The sequence below is a fragment of the Miniopterus natalensis genome, chromosome 5 (genome assembly GCF_054644295.1).
Source record: "Miniopterus natalensis isolate mMinNat1 chromosome 5, mMinNat1.hap1, whole genome shotgun sequence".
Taxonomy (NCBI): domain Eukaryota; kingdom Metazoa; phylum Chordata; class Mammalia; order Chiroptera; family Miniopteridae; genus Miniopterus; species Miniopterus natalensis.
Window position 1 is genome coordinate 69,992,127 of NC_142085.1, and position 16,901 is coordinate 70,009,027.

At 43.9% G+C, this 16,901-nt stretch overlaps 1 protein-coding gene across 7 annotated transcripts in view; it reads left to right on the forward strand.

The window, feature by feature from the left end:
- Positions 1-223: 223 nt before the first annotated feature.
- Positions 224-16,901, forward strand: part of L3MBTL3 (L3MBTL histone methyl-lysine binding protein 3) — an 85,566-nt gene continuing 68,888 nt past the window's right edge. For 4 of the 7 annotated variants that reach the window (XM_087817609.1, XM_087817610.1, XM_087817611.1 and 1 more), the window contains exons 1-2: positions 224-290; positions 3,805-3,878. The gene's annotated coding sequence lies outside the window, so the exon portion shown is untranslated. Of the gene's footprint in view, positions 291-1,116; positions 1,347-2,064; positions 2,292-2,645; positions 3,879-16,901 lie in introns of those variants that run through there. The other 3 variants (XM_016204985.2, XM_016204984.2, XM_016204983.2) reach the window with 3 other exon arrangements.

A 16,901-nucleotide genomic window follows, 5' to 3' on the forward strand; every position in this document is an offset into this window, starting at 1 on the left:
CTGAGCCGGTGGCCAGGATATAGAAAAGATGCACCTGAAACAGTATCTGAGGGCAGCCGCCGTCGCCAGCCGGCCCTGCAGCCGCTTCCCAGCGGCGGAGGCGCAGCAGCAGCAGCAGGGCGGCCAGCGCGAGCCTCCGCGGCGGCCGCGGCGGCGGCGGCACCGGCACCAGCGCAGTTCCCCTCTCCCCAGCCCTGACTCTACGCGCACATGCGCACTGCGCCCGCAGCCCTGGACCATTTGTCAGGACTACTCGTGAGACGGAGAAAAAAAAAAGAGAAATTTTGGGGGTAAGAAGCGGTTGATCGGATCTAATCTCTAATTAATCTGAAGATTTGTCCGCGCAAAAGCCAGTCATTTATTTTTCTGGGCGAGGATGAAAGTTGTGAGACCTAGAGCGAGAAGGAAGCGCACCCTCGTCTTGTGAAACAGATCAGGGGAGGGGAAAGGACAGAAGGGGTTTCTCCCCCACTTCTCTGCGCCTCTGGGAAACAGGAGAAAACTTAATCCTGGGGAAAAAAAGTGGGCGAGTGACTCGGAAACGGCTGGCAGGGGAGTCTCTGGGCATCTCACTCTGAAGTAGTGAGTGCGAGTGTGAAAGAGGAACAAAAGAGAGAGAAAAGAGAAAGGAAAAAATGGGGGGAGGAGAGACTTGTATTTTTTTTCTTTGCGCGCACACGGGGAAGGGTGTGTGGGGCCGTGCGGAAGGGAGCCGGGGAGAGGCGGCCGCGTCGGGCTCTCGCCGGCGCGCAGGCGGCGGGATGCGTGTGGGCCCCCTCCCCTGCGCCCCCCGAGCTTGTCACTTTGGTCGCTTTCATGACACCCGGCGCGGGGTGGGGGAGCGCGGCGGCGGCGCCGGGCTCCGCCGGGGTGCGTGCCCGAGTGGGCGCCGCGGAGCCGCAGCCCGGGCGGCGAGCGCGGCCGCCGAGGCGGGGGGCGCCGGCGGGGGGCGCGGGGCTTGCCGGGGCCGCGGATCGGTGCGGCGGGAGGCTCGAGCCCCGCGCGCCGCCCCTGCGGCCCCCTCCGCCCGTGTGGCCTTTGTGCCGGGCGCGCACCGGCGAGCGAGCGAGCGAGCGAGCGCGAGAAGTACAAGTACGGGAGACCGAGGCAGTGGGAAAAGAGGCCGGGCCACTTTCTCCCCGCTCGGGCTGCGGAGAATGAACTGGTTGAATGTGCAGGCGCGTCTCCCGGCGTGTGCAGTGTGTGCGCGGCGGAAAGGCCTCCCCGACTCCCACCGCGCACACGCACACTCACACGCACGCACACACTCGCGGACCCGCGGCGGGGCTCGGCGGCCGAGAGTTTGCATTTTCTTCCTCGCCACCTCCCCCTTCCCGACCGACTGTGTGAGAATTTCATATAGATCAGCTCCAATTTCCGCCATTTTGGGAAAGTTGCACAAAAATAAACCCTCCGGTTTATTTCTGCCCGAGGCAGGAAAGTGCTTCGGGAAGCGAGGCGGCGCGGGCCCGCCGCGGCAGTGCGCGCGGGGGAGGGCGCGGGCCGAGGGCCGGGCCGGGAGCCCGCGCCGTCGCGGCGTCCGCCCCGCGCTGCTGCAGCGCCGGCCCGGGTGCGGGCGCGGGCGTGTGTCGGGAGGCGGCGGCGGCGGCGGCAGCGGCGGTGGCGGCGGCGGCGGCGGCGGCGGCGGCGGCGGCGGCGGGCGGTACGGGGGCAGGCGCGGGGCTGCTTTTCCTGCAACTTGTTTACGTCGTCCTTATATTGGGGAGGCAAAAAGGGGTCCGCGGCGGGGCCGCCGCCCGCCTCGCGCCGCGTGCGTGTGCCTTTCCGGAATAATGGGTTTTGCACACTCGCGTCCTGGGCCCGGCGGGCCGTCCTCGCGCCGCGGCGGCCGGGCGGGGGGAAGTAGAGGCCGGCGGGGGTGGGGATCGGGAAGCGCAGGAGCCGGGGCATCCGCCGGGCGCCCGGTGAGCCGGTGAGGGGGGCCGAGGGAGGAAAACTTGGGAGTCCGGGCGGCGGGCGGCGGGGTACGGTGGCACGGGCGGGGGGGGGGAGGGCGCAACTTTTGTGCTGGTGGCAAAACTTTAATTACCTTCAAAGAAAAAAAGGCCTTATAATCTCCCCCCACCTCCACCCTTTCTGGTCGGAGCACGGCCCTTCGCGCGACCGTGAGAGAAAGTTTAAAAGCGGGCGGTTTCCTCCCCGCCCAGCCGGCGGAGGGGTGGGGGTGTCTGTTCGTACGTCCGCGCTCGGAGAAAGGTGGGGGTAACGCGGCGCCCTCCGGGGTCGCGGAGACCGTGGCTCGCACCCCACCCTTCCACGGGGAGACGAAGGTAAACATCGCTTCGGTTTCCCTCCCTCCCCACCGCTTCCTTTTCCTCCCCCTCCCCGCCGATTTTTTTGAGGGGACCCAAAAAACGGAGTCTCTTTCCTTATGCAACTTCCTCGGACGCCGCGAGCTCGCCCTTCCCCCTCCCTGCATCCCTCGGCCGGCTCCTTAACCACCTCGGGTCTACCGCCAGAGCAGTGCACTAGAGATCGCTCGAAGTGCACAGAAACAAAAATAGATTTCTAATTGTTCTAAGTTTAAGTTAAGGAAAACATGAGAAATAAGAATGGGGGGGGGCGCCCGCCGGGGGAGTGCGTCGAATTTTTATTTTGGTTTTCCTCGAGCGTTGTTTGTAATATCTTTTTTTGGTTTTGGGAACCCGAGAGTCTCCGTACTGGTTTAGCTCGGTCGCGTGGATTTTTGCGCAAGTTTTTAGAAAAACACTGACTCGAGTAGAGCATTTCTCCGGAAAGTTTCAAGTGCAGCAAAATAGCGAACGTGCAAAACTGGCCAAGGGGAGACCTCTAGTGGTTAAGCGCGTCTTTAAGTTCCGAAGGCCGAGAGCAAAGTTTGGCCTTTACTTGTAGCTACGTAGCCCGTTCAGACGTGGAAGTAATTAGGGGACCTGAGCGACCAGCCAGATGTTGAGTGAAAGGATGCTGATCAGAAATAGAAAGTTTAGTAAACCCGAGCGCAAATGAGTTCCAAGTACCCAGACCCTGTAACTTCACCCCTCATTACTTATATGGGGAAGTACACTTTGCTTTTATTCTGGGATTTGAGCCTCTGTCACTCCCTGGATTAGAAATAATTGTTTTTCTATCTATCATTGTCCATACATTTGATCAACTTTTAAAAAGGAGACACAGCGGATAGTTTCATTTTGAATGTTAATAAAAATACCAATATATGTTTAAAAGTTTGAAACAATGAAAAAGACCCTTGGTTGAAATTTGCCTTTTATATGAGCTGATCATTTTATTCTCTAGTAAATATAACTTAAGGCTAGTATTTAGTATCCTAACCATACAGTTATATATAGTCATAAAATAAATAGGCTCTTTTAAGTTCTAAGAGTATAATTTTGTTTCAGTGGGTAAGACAGTTCTGTACACTTTGTATAATGTTATTTAAACACGTATATGGACAAAAACTGTTTACACTCTATTCTAATGCCAATGTATGTTCTGTGAAGTAACTTTAATTTTGAGGATAAAAGCAATGAGAGGAATTAAAGTTGAGTCAAATGATCCCTTTAACCTTTACCTGTTTGTCATACAATGAGAGAGACTTTAATGGGGGAATTTAGGAGAGGGCAATGATTTGAATGATAAAATCCATTTCATCTCATCCAGGACTAGTTTATTTTAATATATTGAGTGGTATTGTGTGAAATTATGTAGTAAGTCAGTGATTCCAACTTTAAACTTCAAAATTGTGGGTAGTGGACTTGAAGGCTTCTTTTTTTATGACAGTGCTTTGATTTTTTACTTTTCCTTTCTTTAAATCAATGCTAGACTTTCCAGAGAAGTCTTGGGGGTGGACAGCAATCGTAAAGACCACCAGACAGTTATTTCTTCACTGCCACTAGGTAAGATTTGCTTGTTGAAACAAATTGCTTGATATGTTTACAAATGTTAAAGGTTGCATTTGGGGATCAGGAAGAAGGAGAGTGTCGGGACAAGGTGGACAGATAAACATGATTTTGTGTCAGCTGCTTTGAATGCATGAGAATCTTGGCACTGTGATTAAAGCTGGGAATAATAAAACATTGGGAAAAATTATGAGATTGTCCTGAATAATCTTTGGACTGGCTTCTTTACTAGATTATTATTATTTGTTTTACTGAATTCATTGGGGTGACATCGGTTAATAAAATTATATAGGTATCAGGTGTACAATTCTATAATACATCACCTGTATATTGTATTGTGCGTTCACCACCCTGAGTCAAGTCTCCTTCCATCACCATTTGTGCCCCCTGTACCCTCCTCTACCTCTCCCCACCTACCTTTCCTTCTGGTAATCACCATCCTGTTGTCTGTGTTGATAAGTTTTTTTTGTTTTTGTGGGGGGAGTTGTTTGTTGTTGTTGTTTCTGCTTAATTTCTTCATGTTTTTCATCCAGCTGTGCAACCCCCTTACCCCCTGACAGCTGTCAGTCTGTTCTCTGTCTATGAGATCTTACCAGGTTGTTGTTGTTTTTCCTTCCTGGATATATGGATATGTTTATTGATTTTAGAGAGGGTGGAAGGGAGAGAGAGAAACATCGATGTGAAAGAAAACACCCATCGGTTGTCTTCCTCACAACCCCCTGACCAGGGATCAAACCTACAACGTAGATGTGTGCCCTGACTGAGAATCGAACCCAAAGCCTTTTGGTATACAGGACAACGCTCCAACCAACTAAGCCACACCAGCCAGGGCTCTCACCAGATTCTTAATGAGAATTTCAATTGCATGTTTCCTACTGAAAGTAAATTGTTTTATTCTTTGGTGTTGAAAAAGTGGGAAAACTAGAACAAAACAACTGTAAATTAATATAACTATTCAAGATTCTGGAACTTTTTTTTTTTTTTTTAATATACCTTTGTTGATCCCAGAGAGAGGAAAGGAGAGGGAGAGAGAGATAGAAACATCAATGATGAGAGAGTCACTGATCGGCTGCCTCCTGCACACCCCTGACTGGGGATCGAGCCCACAACCCAGGCATGTGACCTGACCAGGAATCAAACCCCGATCGCCTGGATCCTAGGTCAACGGTCAACCGCTGAGCCACGCCCGGCCGGGCAAGATTCTGGAACTTTACTTGCTAAAAGTTTGTAGGTGAAATTTACAAGTGTTTGGGGGGGGGGGAGGGTATTTAAATAACTCCGGTGGCTTAAATCCAACGTGGGTGACTTGCGCCAAATATCATGTCATAGGGTGGTAGTGAGTTTTCAGGGTGTTGGCAAGGACTTGTCAACTGTAGAACATACCTACATAGGGAAAACAGCTGTTGTCCAGCAATATCCCTTTGGCAGTTTTGGAGGGTGCTGGTTTGTCCTCGGTAATCCAGGACCTAACTCCAGAACAAAGGTTATTCTTAGGCCGATGGGCCAGCCCTCACTTGGGTACAGCACTGAAGTACATTTGTGCTCCTCTAGTGCTTTCTACTATTTATACCTTTTCCTTTTCGCCCCTTTAATCCTTTCCCTCTGCCTTTCTGCTTCTTTTTGTTTTTCTTCTCTTGAGTATTAAAAGAGTTGATGATGATGTGTGGCAAAAACAAAATTATTTGCCTTACCTTTTATGAGCAGGACTGTTAATCCTCGTGGCCATCTAGATGTCAAAACTGAATAATTACCGATATAAAAATGATCATTAACAAGAGTTCGTTGTTATTTTCTGCTTTCGAATCATCTTGAATAGTGTTAGCAAAATAAATAGATGTGGTCCATGTGCATTGTGCAACAGAAACAGTGGGACAAGATCAACTATAAGAACATCATGCAGACAGAAGTAGAGTTCAGGCAGAGTGAATGTGTTTCCTTGGATGGGGCATCTTGTGTTTAGACATGCTGAGTGGAAGACCTGATTATTTATCTTCATTTGAGGAGTCATTGGGACTATAGATAGAGTGTTAGACTAGCAATCAGAAGACAGTTTAGTCACTAAATACCTTGTGTAAGTCCCTTTACCTCTTTCAGCCTACATTTCCCCTTCTGGAAACAGCAATAGAGCTTGCCTTGCCTCCTCTGTTGAAAGGATCAAATAAAACAAAGTTTAGAGAACTGTGAAGAATTAATTCAGATGTTTGGTAGCCATTTTACCATTTTGCCTTAGCCATGCTTTGTGAAGGGCAGAAAGTAGGTTGTTTAGGGCAGAACAGAGTGATTTAATTCCTGGCTAAAATTATTAGATTGGTTTCTGGTGTGTATATTATATGGACTTGTCACCGTACTTCCAGAAGATATTTCTTTTCCTTAGGAGAAAAGTAGTTTATCTTTTACAGTATTGGCTCTTTGAGAGAAGGGACGATGCTTTAACATGGTGCTGAACACAAACTGAAATTTATGTATCCCCAACTAGTCATTTAATAGGAAGGAGTACATGAAATAAATACTTCAAATTTAAAATGATGCCTAATTGTGGAAATGGTAGGGTGATGAAAGTAAAAGCGTTGGTGTGAGGGGAATTCGTGTCCTGTAATTAATATTTTTAGTTGCTTGAGTCTGCTGGGAAATGATGAGAAAATAGGTAACCAGGGTAGTAAGTATTTAGACGACAGGGGCCAGGAAATGGGTCCTGCAAATGACTGGATTTAGGGGAAAGGTTCATGTAGAGGTCCCCACCCCCTATGTTTTCTAGATGCCTTTGCTACTTTTTTCTAATTATTACCAACTATCTTCTAGACAGAAAAAAAAGGTCACAAATACTGTCATTATTTTCTATTTGATGAAACTGAACTTGACAAGCCCTGACAAGTTTTAGTTCATACCTCTTTCCTTACAGATTACCTAATCAATGTTCTAAGAATCCAAAAACCCAATAGTGAAGGAAAGAAGAAACATGTCCTATTTAATTAGTCCCTGAGTAATTGAGGGTTGTTTCTTGAATAATCTCCACTGGTTTGTTTGGTAGTTTATTTCTAAGAAATATATATTTCAACCAAATATATAAATATCTATTTTAATAGATATAGTTAGGATGGAAAATTTACAAGAGAAGTTACTTTGTGTGGTGTGGGACAAGGGTCCCCTTGGGGTCCCAGGGGGTGGGAAATCTGAGTGATTCCCCTGGCAATGTTTCTACTAGTTAACCAGTTTTTATTGAGTTCTTACAGTGCCAAACACTAAAAGACTAGGTGTTTGCCCTTGAGGAATTCCCTAGACCCTTATCCGAGTAGTAGACACAGCTCCGAGCTCTGCTAATAGGAGTGTAACAGCTGCACTTTGTGCCAGTAGAGAAGAATAAAGGCTACAGCACTCCTGGGAGCCAGGGAGCCAGGAAACGTGGATTCCCGAGTTAACTAATGCAGGACCTTGGCATATAATGTATACATGTAGCACAGTATGTTACATTTCTGTTTTAATGCCTAGTCTTCTGAAATGAATGAGAATCTCTTTACCAGCTGTAAGGGCTGCCTGAATTGTAAGTTTAGCAAGGGTGATGGATTTGGGCGGATTCTTTTCTCCTTCGACCAATATGTTCACCAAGGTGAGTCTCTTGTGAACATCTGCTCCACAACTCTCTCTCCTTGCTGCTGTCGAAGGACTGATTACTCACAAGGATTTGGGGAGACAGTGTATTTGAAGTAACCTATTTATCTGGGAGACACTGTGTTAAAGGCATTTGTGTATTCATATGGGTGTTGGTTTACATATGATATCGTGAAGTTCAGGGCATCCTGAAGATGCGTTTTGTTAGGGCTTCATTACCCGATGGGAATATTCTCAAGTTATCTCTTTCCTCTTTACTAAGTTAAGTCATTTCACTGATGTGAGATTATGGACTAGTTTGTATTCATGGCAGCACTGGGTATGCATCAAGTGGATGAAAGCAAAACACCAGGAAAGGGTATCCTTGAAATATAACTGAGTTTGATTTAGGAAATCAGATTGGGAAAGGCCTTCAAGAATTCCCTATTCAGGAGACAGGGTGGTTTGGTGAAAAGAACAAGGACTTTTGAGAGGAACTTGAGTAAAGTCGGGTGACCTGGTGAGCCTCAGTTTCTTCCTCAGAAGTGGACTTAGAATTAATGACTTGGATAGTGATGGGAAGCGTTACCTGTGCATTATATGTCATAGTAAGATGCCTTCTATATTATTACTCTTCCAGTAAGTCAGAAATATTTATCGAGCATCTATTTAGTGTAAGTCTCGGTTGGGGAGTGCTTCACGTGATCAACACTTAGGACAGGATTGGAATGAATGTGCTTTGTTTCAATCTATTCATAATCTAGTGGAGGAGGTAACCTAAACACGTGGTGTGGTAATTAGCAAAACAAAGCTGTGGCTCAGTGCTCCCCAAGGGAAGAGAGAAGAGCAGTAGGTACTATGGGGTGCAGCTGGATGTGCTGTTAAATGTGTTTCTAAAGCAGGAACTTGGGAGGTGAGGTGTCCTCTACAAAACACTGAAATGTTGATATATTAGGTGTAATTGTATATTGAACGCCTTCTGATTGTCAAGCATTAAGCTAGGTGCTTTATATTAGATTTATTTAACCAACAAATATTGAGTGCCCTCTGTATGCCCAGGTACTATTCTAGGCACTGAGTATTGTCTCAAATACTTTCACTAACCTCGAGCATTTGGTATTATTTTCTCTCTTTTAGAGCAAACTGGCCCTTAGAGATACTTAGTAACTTGTCTCAGTTCATATCCTGCAGTTTGAAAGGAGTGGGACCAAGGAAAATGATACTGGCTTATGATATTCCCCCCCCCCCACACTTAAGATAGTTCATTCATTGAATGGGACTAAAGGAAGAAAATGATGAAATTATAACAGGTGGGTCGTAGTGGTTTTCTGTGGATTAGCGACATAATTGCCAAACTAGCTGTTCACTGTCACCACTGTGCATACTTCATAATTTTAATGATTTTTCTTAACAGTCCACTGGATGAAGGAGAAGTACACATGCCGACGTCCTGGCTTTTGAGGCTTGAACTATCTCAGGCTTTCAGATACTTAAACTTGGCTGTTGGTTTCGTTTTGGGTGCTACATCAGCCACTGTGTAAAGCACAGGCAAGGATGGTTTCTGTTGTTACCCCTACTCCTTTTGAGCTGTGCCGCCTCCTCCTGCCTTTTCTTTTGTCTGTCAAAAATGCACAGCACCCTCTCCTTGGTCGCAGTTTCTCATCCAAATACGTTCCCCTTCCACTCAGAAGAGCCTCTTTTTTCTTCCCAAGGGCTTAAGCAAAAACAAACAAAACTTCATAGACGCAGACTACAGTGTGGTGATGACCAGAGGGAAGGGGTGAGGGGAGGTAGAGGAGGGTATAGGGAGATAGTGATGGAAGGAGATGACTTGGGGTGGTGAACACACAGTACAATATACAGGTGATGTGTTACAGAATTGTATACCTGGAACCTATATTATTTTATTAACCAATGTCACCCCAGTAAATTCAGGAGAAAAAAAAGTTGAATCAGTAAGAGGATACGCAAAGATGGCATTGCTCAGAAAAACATCTCCCGGAACATCTGAGAGCCAGCATTAACCTTGGAAGAATTTCGTTCTCTTCATTCTTTACAGTGTATTTAGTTCAGCACCTGGGTGGTGTTGGGACCCAGAAGGAGTGATTGTTTTGTCATATGTTTAGGTTTCTGATTTTCAAGATAGTAATTCCTAGAATCTTCTAAGAAAATTCATTATCAGTGAATTTTCTCTTAGATGTTGATTTACTAAGATGAACAATAGGGAGCAGGTATTAAGAAAAACATAATGGGAAGAAATCTCTGACTCTTCACTTTCCTTTTTTTAATTATTTTTAAACTAAGAATCGGGAAAAAACCAATTATTGAGTTATACTGAGAAGAATACCTTGGTCTAGCTCATGGCCTTGAAATGATCACAAACTGTTAACAAAACATTATTCGGGAGGAGACCTGAGAAGTTATCAAAAAATGTCAATCAGCCTGGCCGGCATGGCTCAGTGGTTGAGCATCAACCTAGGATCCAGGCCATCGGGGTTCGATTCCCGGTCAGGGCACATGCCCGGTTTCGGGCTTGATCCCCAGCAGGGGGCGTGCAGGAGGCAGCCGATCAATGACTCATCATTGATGTTTCTATCTCTCTCTCCCTCTCCCTTCCTCTCTCTGAAAGTCAAAGATATATATAGATATATGTATATTTTTAAGAGGCAATCAATAAAAAGAATGGGACTTCAGTTTACCAAACTGAATTCAAAAGATAATGGAATTTACTCAGAAGTTAGGATTATAAAAGGAAAAAAGAAACTTAAAAGGAGGGATAGAGATGATGGGGAGAAATGGGGGGCAGGGAGAGTGTACAGTACTAGAATCAATTTATAAATGAAAACAGGGACTGTGATAAAGAATATAGTCATCAGCAGTGCTGTAATTACTGATGTGATACTCTTTAACCAGAAGAGTATGCCCATGTTTACAAATGAAGTGAAGAGTCTATTGATTTCTTGGGTGGTTCTGTGTTGCAGTGGGAGCTATACAAATCTGTTATACGAGTTATGGTCCATCAAGAAAGCTTTAGTCTGACTTAGGATCCCATTGCATGCATTGGTTACAGGGTAGACTGTTTCTCCTTAACTGAAGCTCTGTTATCTAGTAAATTGGATTTTTTTGAGCACCTGTTATGTGCCAGGCCTTTTTAAGATGAGACCATGGCTTTATGTTACATGTAATTTTATGGAATTAAACTAGTTCAATTACTAGATCATTTCGAGTGAGATTGTTCGGGTACCAAAATCAGTTGATTATTTTTGTCCATCTTTACACAGAGTGAACCCTGACCTGTGAATTGAAATTCCTAAGTGGACAATCTGGTCTGCTTGTTAAATGATTTAAATAATTCACCCTGTTGGTTTGTGGTCGTCTTGAGTAGATTTGAGGCCTAGCTGTTCAATCTGTTGATAAGGAGTTTAGCTGCAGATGGTTATCAAGATAAGCCCATAGCCGTGACTTCTATGAGAGAAATAAAAATCTGGTCAGATCTACTTTATTACATGCAAAAGAGAAATCAAGTGTAAATCTTTTAATTTTAGCTCTGTTCTATAAAAATATGAAGCAGACTCCGAAAAAATAATACTCTTAGCATTTAAAAAAAGTATGACGTAAAATAAGAAAAAAGTAAAATACTACTTCTAGGTGTGTGTTTTTTTTAATTTCAGTTCAGGTGTATTTTGCATAATCATTGAAATATCTGTGTCAGACAGGTTCTTGTTCTTTTTAATGCCCTTTGAATCCCTCTAATGGTGTAAAATTTCTATTATTATCCTGTTAGCGTAGTATGTTGACGATATGATAGCACTTTTCAGGCTATTTCTGCCTCAAATTGAGATATCTTTATAGTATGTACTGTGAAAATGGACTTCAAATAAAAGCTTTTGATGAGAGTGTATTAAATACACCATAGACCTGTTTAATGTCAGTTTGTGATTTCATTTTCTATGTACTTTTTTTTTCTTGAAAGGCACTTTTCATTTTCTGTTCCTCCTTTAGAGGAAGTATGTAGGTTAGGCCACAGAATCTCAAATAATCCACCCTTCATACAGTAGCGGACAGAAGGCCAGGAAGTTGAGATTTTGTCAAGGTTGTCTTCCGTGACTACCCCTTTGCATATAATCTCCATGGCAGAAAAGGTTACAAATCAGATAAGCAGAGTTATAAATAGGGCTGTTCTCATTAAAATATGGCCACTAGGTACAGGGGGGAGTGTTTTTGAGAAAATATCAATAAGAAGGAACCATTGTCATAAGTGGTTCCACATTTAAAGGAAGCAGAGATTATTTGCCACTCAAGTGTCTACTACTTAAAGGTAGGTGTGAACAGAAGACCTGAATTCTCAGGGGTTTGTTCTGGATGGTACTAAGATTTCATTTCTCACATTGAAATGATTTAGTTTGCCTACCTACAATTTATGAACTTGGGCCCTCGAGGCAGAATTTCACATCTCTCCACACAGATCTCAATTCCAGTATGTATGCGATTCAGAGTTCTTATCAGTCAGAGTGAGGAGAATATCAAAGCTGGTATCTGTCATGCTTGGTTTGAAAGGAAAAATTTTTCTTTGTAGCAATGTGTGTTTGTTGAGAGACGCTTCAAGTGTGAGTTTAGAATTTTCTCTCATCCTATTGAATAAGCCTGTTTAAGAGGTTTGAATTTAACTTCTTTTGATGTGTTCTCCACTGACACTTAAATAAGGAGTGTTTCTTGGAGCGGTAATGTTATACTTCTGCCAAAGAGGTAAATAAATACTTAGCAGCTTAGTTGGTAGGTGGAATTTTCACTGAAGAATATGAGATGGATGGACAAATGAAGATATCTTTCCTGATTTCCCGTCTCCTCAATCCCAGTTTGTAGGCAACTAGCCTTGCATTTTCCCCTTCTCTTTTATTTATTCATTTGATACATTTTATTGATGCTTATTTTTAGATATTCACCAAGGATAAAGAAATGAGGCCTCTTTCCTCCATAGCGTCTGAGATGATCGTGATACAATGTAATACATTTTATAATGGGGTATAGAATCTCTCTCTGTAGCTCCTCTTTTCCTGGCAATTCATGTGCACGTATTCGAGTACTCATACAGAGAAAGACTCTTACTGTAGTCGTTCTAGTCCCCTTTGGGGAGGATCCATACCTTTCATTTCTCTTTTTCCTACTGACCTCTTGCTGTAATCTCCCACTGTGCTTTCTCTTTGCCTCTGCAGCAGCTTTTTTGAAAGCAGGTTCTGGAACCAAAGTTGATACGTGAGGAAGCTTTTATGTCTCCTCAGCAAAAATGTCACAATAAGGTTGCCAGTGGCCTAGTCTTGGGTCATTATTCAGAGATTATGTCTTCCCTAGTTTTTTTTTTTGTTGTTGTTGTTAAAATGTTCTTTCTAAGAGCTTGGCAAAAAAGAATAGTTTTTGACTTTACATCAGTTTCTCAAATTCATTTTGAAGTTTTACGTGTCTGTGAAATCCCAGAGTCTTACCATTGCTTTTTTTCCCTACCTTCATCTCTGGACTCCTGAGAAATCAGATAGGCTTTGTGGTACAGAGGTACTGGCCTTTGCACAGTTATCATTCCTCTGTCCTGGCATGCTTGAGACATCTGGTAAACTGGTGTTTGGAGGGAATGTGGACACTGGAGAGCAGCTTATTCTTTGCTTCAAAATAGCTGTCGCTATCGTAGATTGAGTGCCCATTATGCACAGAGCACCCTAACATGTATAATTTGTTTATTATTATTTTAAATATATCTTTATTAATTTCAGAGAGAGGGAGAGAGAGAAACATCAATGATGAGAGTCATTGATTGGCTGCCTCCTGCACGCCCCCTACTGGGGATCGAGCCCGAAACCTGGGCATGTGTCCTGACCCAGAATCAAACTGCAGTCTCTTGGTTCATGGATCAACACTCAACCACTGAGCCACGCTGGCCAGGCTCTAACATGTATAATTTAAAAAATTAAATCTCTGTGAAATAGATATTCCTATTCCATTTTTCAGATGAAGGATCTAAGTGTCAAGAGAGATTAGGTACGTTACCCGAGATTATGCACCTGGTACATTTTGAAGCCACTATTTAAACCCAGGCACTTTGTCTGCAGAGCTTGTGCTTCTCATTATTTCATTAGATTGGCTCCTGTGTTGACCAAAGTACATGTTTTTGCCTGGGTGACCTCATTTTTCTCATCTGGAAAATGAAGATAAGAATATTTGTCAGTCTTAAGAGGTATTGGTGAGATCCTTTAAATGACCAAGCATGGAAGAAGCCCTTCTGCTCCAGCATGGCCTTATCTCTTTGATGTGTGTTAGGCTTATGACCCTTGTCTGGTTATCCAGACATGGTTTTATTTGTGGGTATGTGAGTTCTTTCATTTCAGGCTGGTACCTCTGCTGTCATGCAAAGGAGGCCATTGGAGAGTAAATTAAATAACCATAGACAGACCTTAGGGGGGATGGGCAATATATTTCTCAGGATCACTTTCTCTAGCCTGGATTTAAAGGACTGCGGGTCCTGAGGTTATTCCCAGTATTAGACACTGCAGGTGTCCTCACTTGGGTGCAGGCTGGGAGCTAGGCCAGAAGGGATCGTCCCTGTAGTTGAATCTGACCTGAAGATGAATGCATTCTATCCTGTAAAGCACTGCCTACTTTTATGTTATTTCCTGAATGTATTCTCCATAGCTCAGCATTTTCCAAAAGGGGGGTTCCGTGGGACTCGGTGTCCTGTGATGGTCGAGTCACAAGGCTAAGTGGCTGTGGAAACTCGGCTTAGGCAGCACTTTACAGATTGCCGCACGGCTGCAAATGTGAGCTGTGCATCCCAGAGATCCTGAGAGTGTTACAGGTCTCATTTACCTTAAAACCTTTTATCATGGCATTGAATGAATGGTCTCCTAAAAGTTCATTGTTGAGGAGCAGACTTTGGGACATGTTGCCCTAGCCTTTTCTCTAGTCTTGATTAAATGCCTACGCCTGGCCTGTAATGTGTTGTTGGACCAGAGTGGTGTTGAAGAGAGCCTGGCTTCAGGGCCAGCCCCCTCCCCACTTGGCAGGTCCTTCTCCATTACTTCACACGAATTGTTCTGGTAGGAAAGCTAGCAGTGTTGTCTGGAGCCATGTAACTATGAGGGATGATTAACAGAATATCTACTTTTATGTCATAATGATAATATCTTGTGATATAGGTTTGAACACAGGGAGCCAACTACAAGAAATGCTGTTGAAACAAAATGAAATGAAAGGGGGGGAAAAGCCACTGTTTAATTTTTTAAGGTCACTGAGCAGCAGTTCTCATGAACTTGAATAATTGTTAAACCAGATAATTATGATAAAAAGTTAACATTTTATTGACTGCTTACTATGTGATAGGCACTGGCTTATCTCATCCTCATCATTGCCCAAGAAGACAACTTTTGTTACTGTCCACACTTGACAGATGGGGAAATTGAGACTTCAAGAGATTCATTGGTCTCAAGTCACAGAGTAGGTGACTGTCAAACTTTGCAAAGTGAAATGAAATGAGCAGGAGGAAAGGAAGGAAGTGGTTCAGGAAAGGGTGAGGGATAGAGAGAGGAACTTGTGAGAGTACGGCACATTTTTAGGGTGATCCATGAAGTATTTGATTTGCACCTGTGAAGGCTGACAAGTGTGGTGGGGGGTGGGAGGCAGTTTTATATGTCACATTAATAAGGCTTTTTAGAAAATATTACTGAAGAATAACTTGTAGGACTTTAGAGTATGTCACGATGTGCCAGATATAGCATTTGGTCAGCAACTGATGAGTTCTGCAAGGTAAACCAAAAGCCGACTTCAGTTGATGGTATTAGAGTGGGCATCGGAGCCACAAGGCAGCCTCCCCCACAGTGGAGGTGACTTTTCTCACTGCTGTATTGTACCCTTCTGCATAGCTGTCATTGTCTGCTTCATGATAATAGGGTTGGCATTCCCGACTCTTAACAAAATTACATTGCCCTCCTAACCGAAAACTGGTAGGTTTAGTTCACTGACACCAGGCCCTGATATGTCAGCCTGTCATCTGAATGACAGAATTTTAGTCTGATCCTCAGATGCTGCATTTAAGGTACTGTCTGTCCCCGTTTTATAACCACTTGTGGCTATATCATCTCTGTACTTTTTTTTTTTAATGCACCTGTTAACTATGACGCTATAAACTGCAACTCTTAAAGCAATTGTAAAATTAAAACTACTTTACTGATCTTAGTGAATGTTAACCAGTCATATGAAATATAACATTTGAAAGCAATGGTTTGAGCAGGAATGGCCAGCCACAGTTAGTACCCTTTCTTAGTAATCTTTCTTTCTCACCGTCTCTGCAGATCCAGACTTTTGGTTTGTAGGCAAGGCCCCGTCTCTCCCCTTATGTTTGAGCATCCTTTCTGGGTGGCTTATCTTCCAGGGGACTGTCATCTTCTCTTTAGCTCAGCTCCACGCAGTCTCTTGGTCTTGAATGTGCTGTAAGAGCACAGCACCAGGGGAGTCTGTGCCCTCACTCTGAGCCTCCGTTTTATCCACTCATGACAGATATGAGTGAAGGAATCGTATAAGGGGAGGATTATGAAGGACACACAAACTCTGTTTATCTCTAGTCAGAATAACAGTATTTTCTCAACAGTTGTGAGGGATATATTGCAAGATAATCAGCAATTCTCAACTTGAAAACAATCATTGTAACACATAATTCCTTCCTTCAGATTACTAAAGTGTAACTGAAAAATGTAAATGATCTCTCTAGACCTTAAGTACATATCTCACTTGATGAGCAATTTTTGTACTGTCTGGAGCACTTATTGAAACAAATTCACACATCTTTTCTACTTATTTCCTTTGGAGCACTTGGTAGTTTTGTTCACACAAATGTGTCTGAGTCATCGTTGCATTTGACATTTCAATCTTTAATTTATCCGAAACTTCAGTTTTGTGGCCAGGACCTATCACTTTCATAAACATTTCCATATTCCCCTCATTCTGTCATCAACACTATAATCAACTAGCAGTTAATTTTGTTTGTTTCATTTCTTAACAACAACAAAAAAGCTTTTATCACTCTATTTCCAGCAGCCATAGCACTATAAGCACTGTGACTAAGGGCATACCTGGACCTTGGCCCATCCAGGCGACTTGCTGTTGTCTCTCAGCTCTACGGTGTGTGTGATTCAGAATCATGTCTCTGCAAAATGACAAATGACTAGATGTCCCTGGAACGTCAGCTATCACTCGGGAATGGTCGAAACTATAAGTGGTGTGCGAATGCCAAGGAGCTGCGGGGTATATTTTTCTGATACCTGAGCTGAGGAGAAGTGAACCCTGCCCTTCCTTTTCTTACTGATCTGTGGAGCTGATACATTTGCATATACAGTTAAATGCTAATTGTAAATTACCCAAGAGCTTTGGGGAAGTTGATTTTCTTAGTGACTTCTA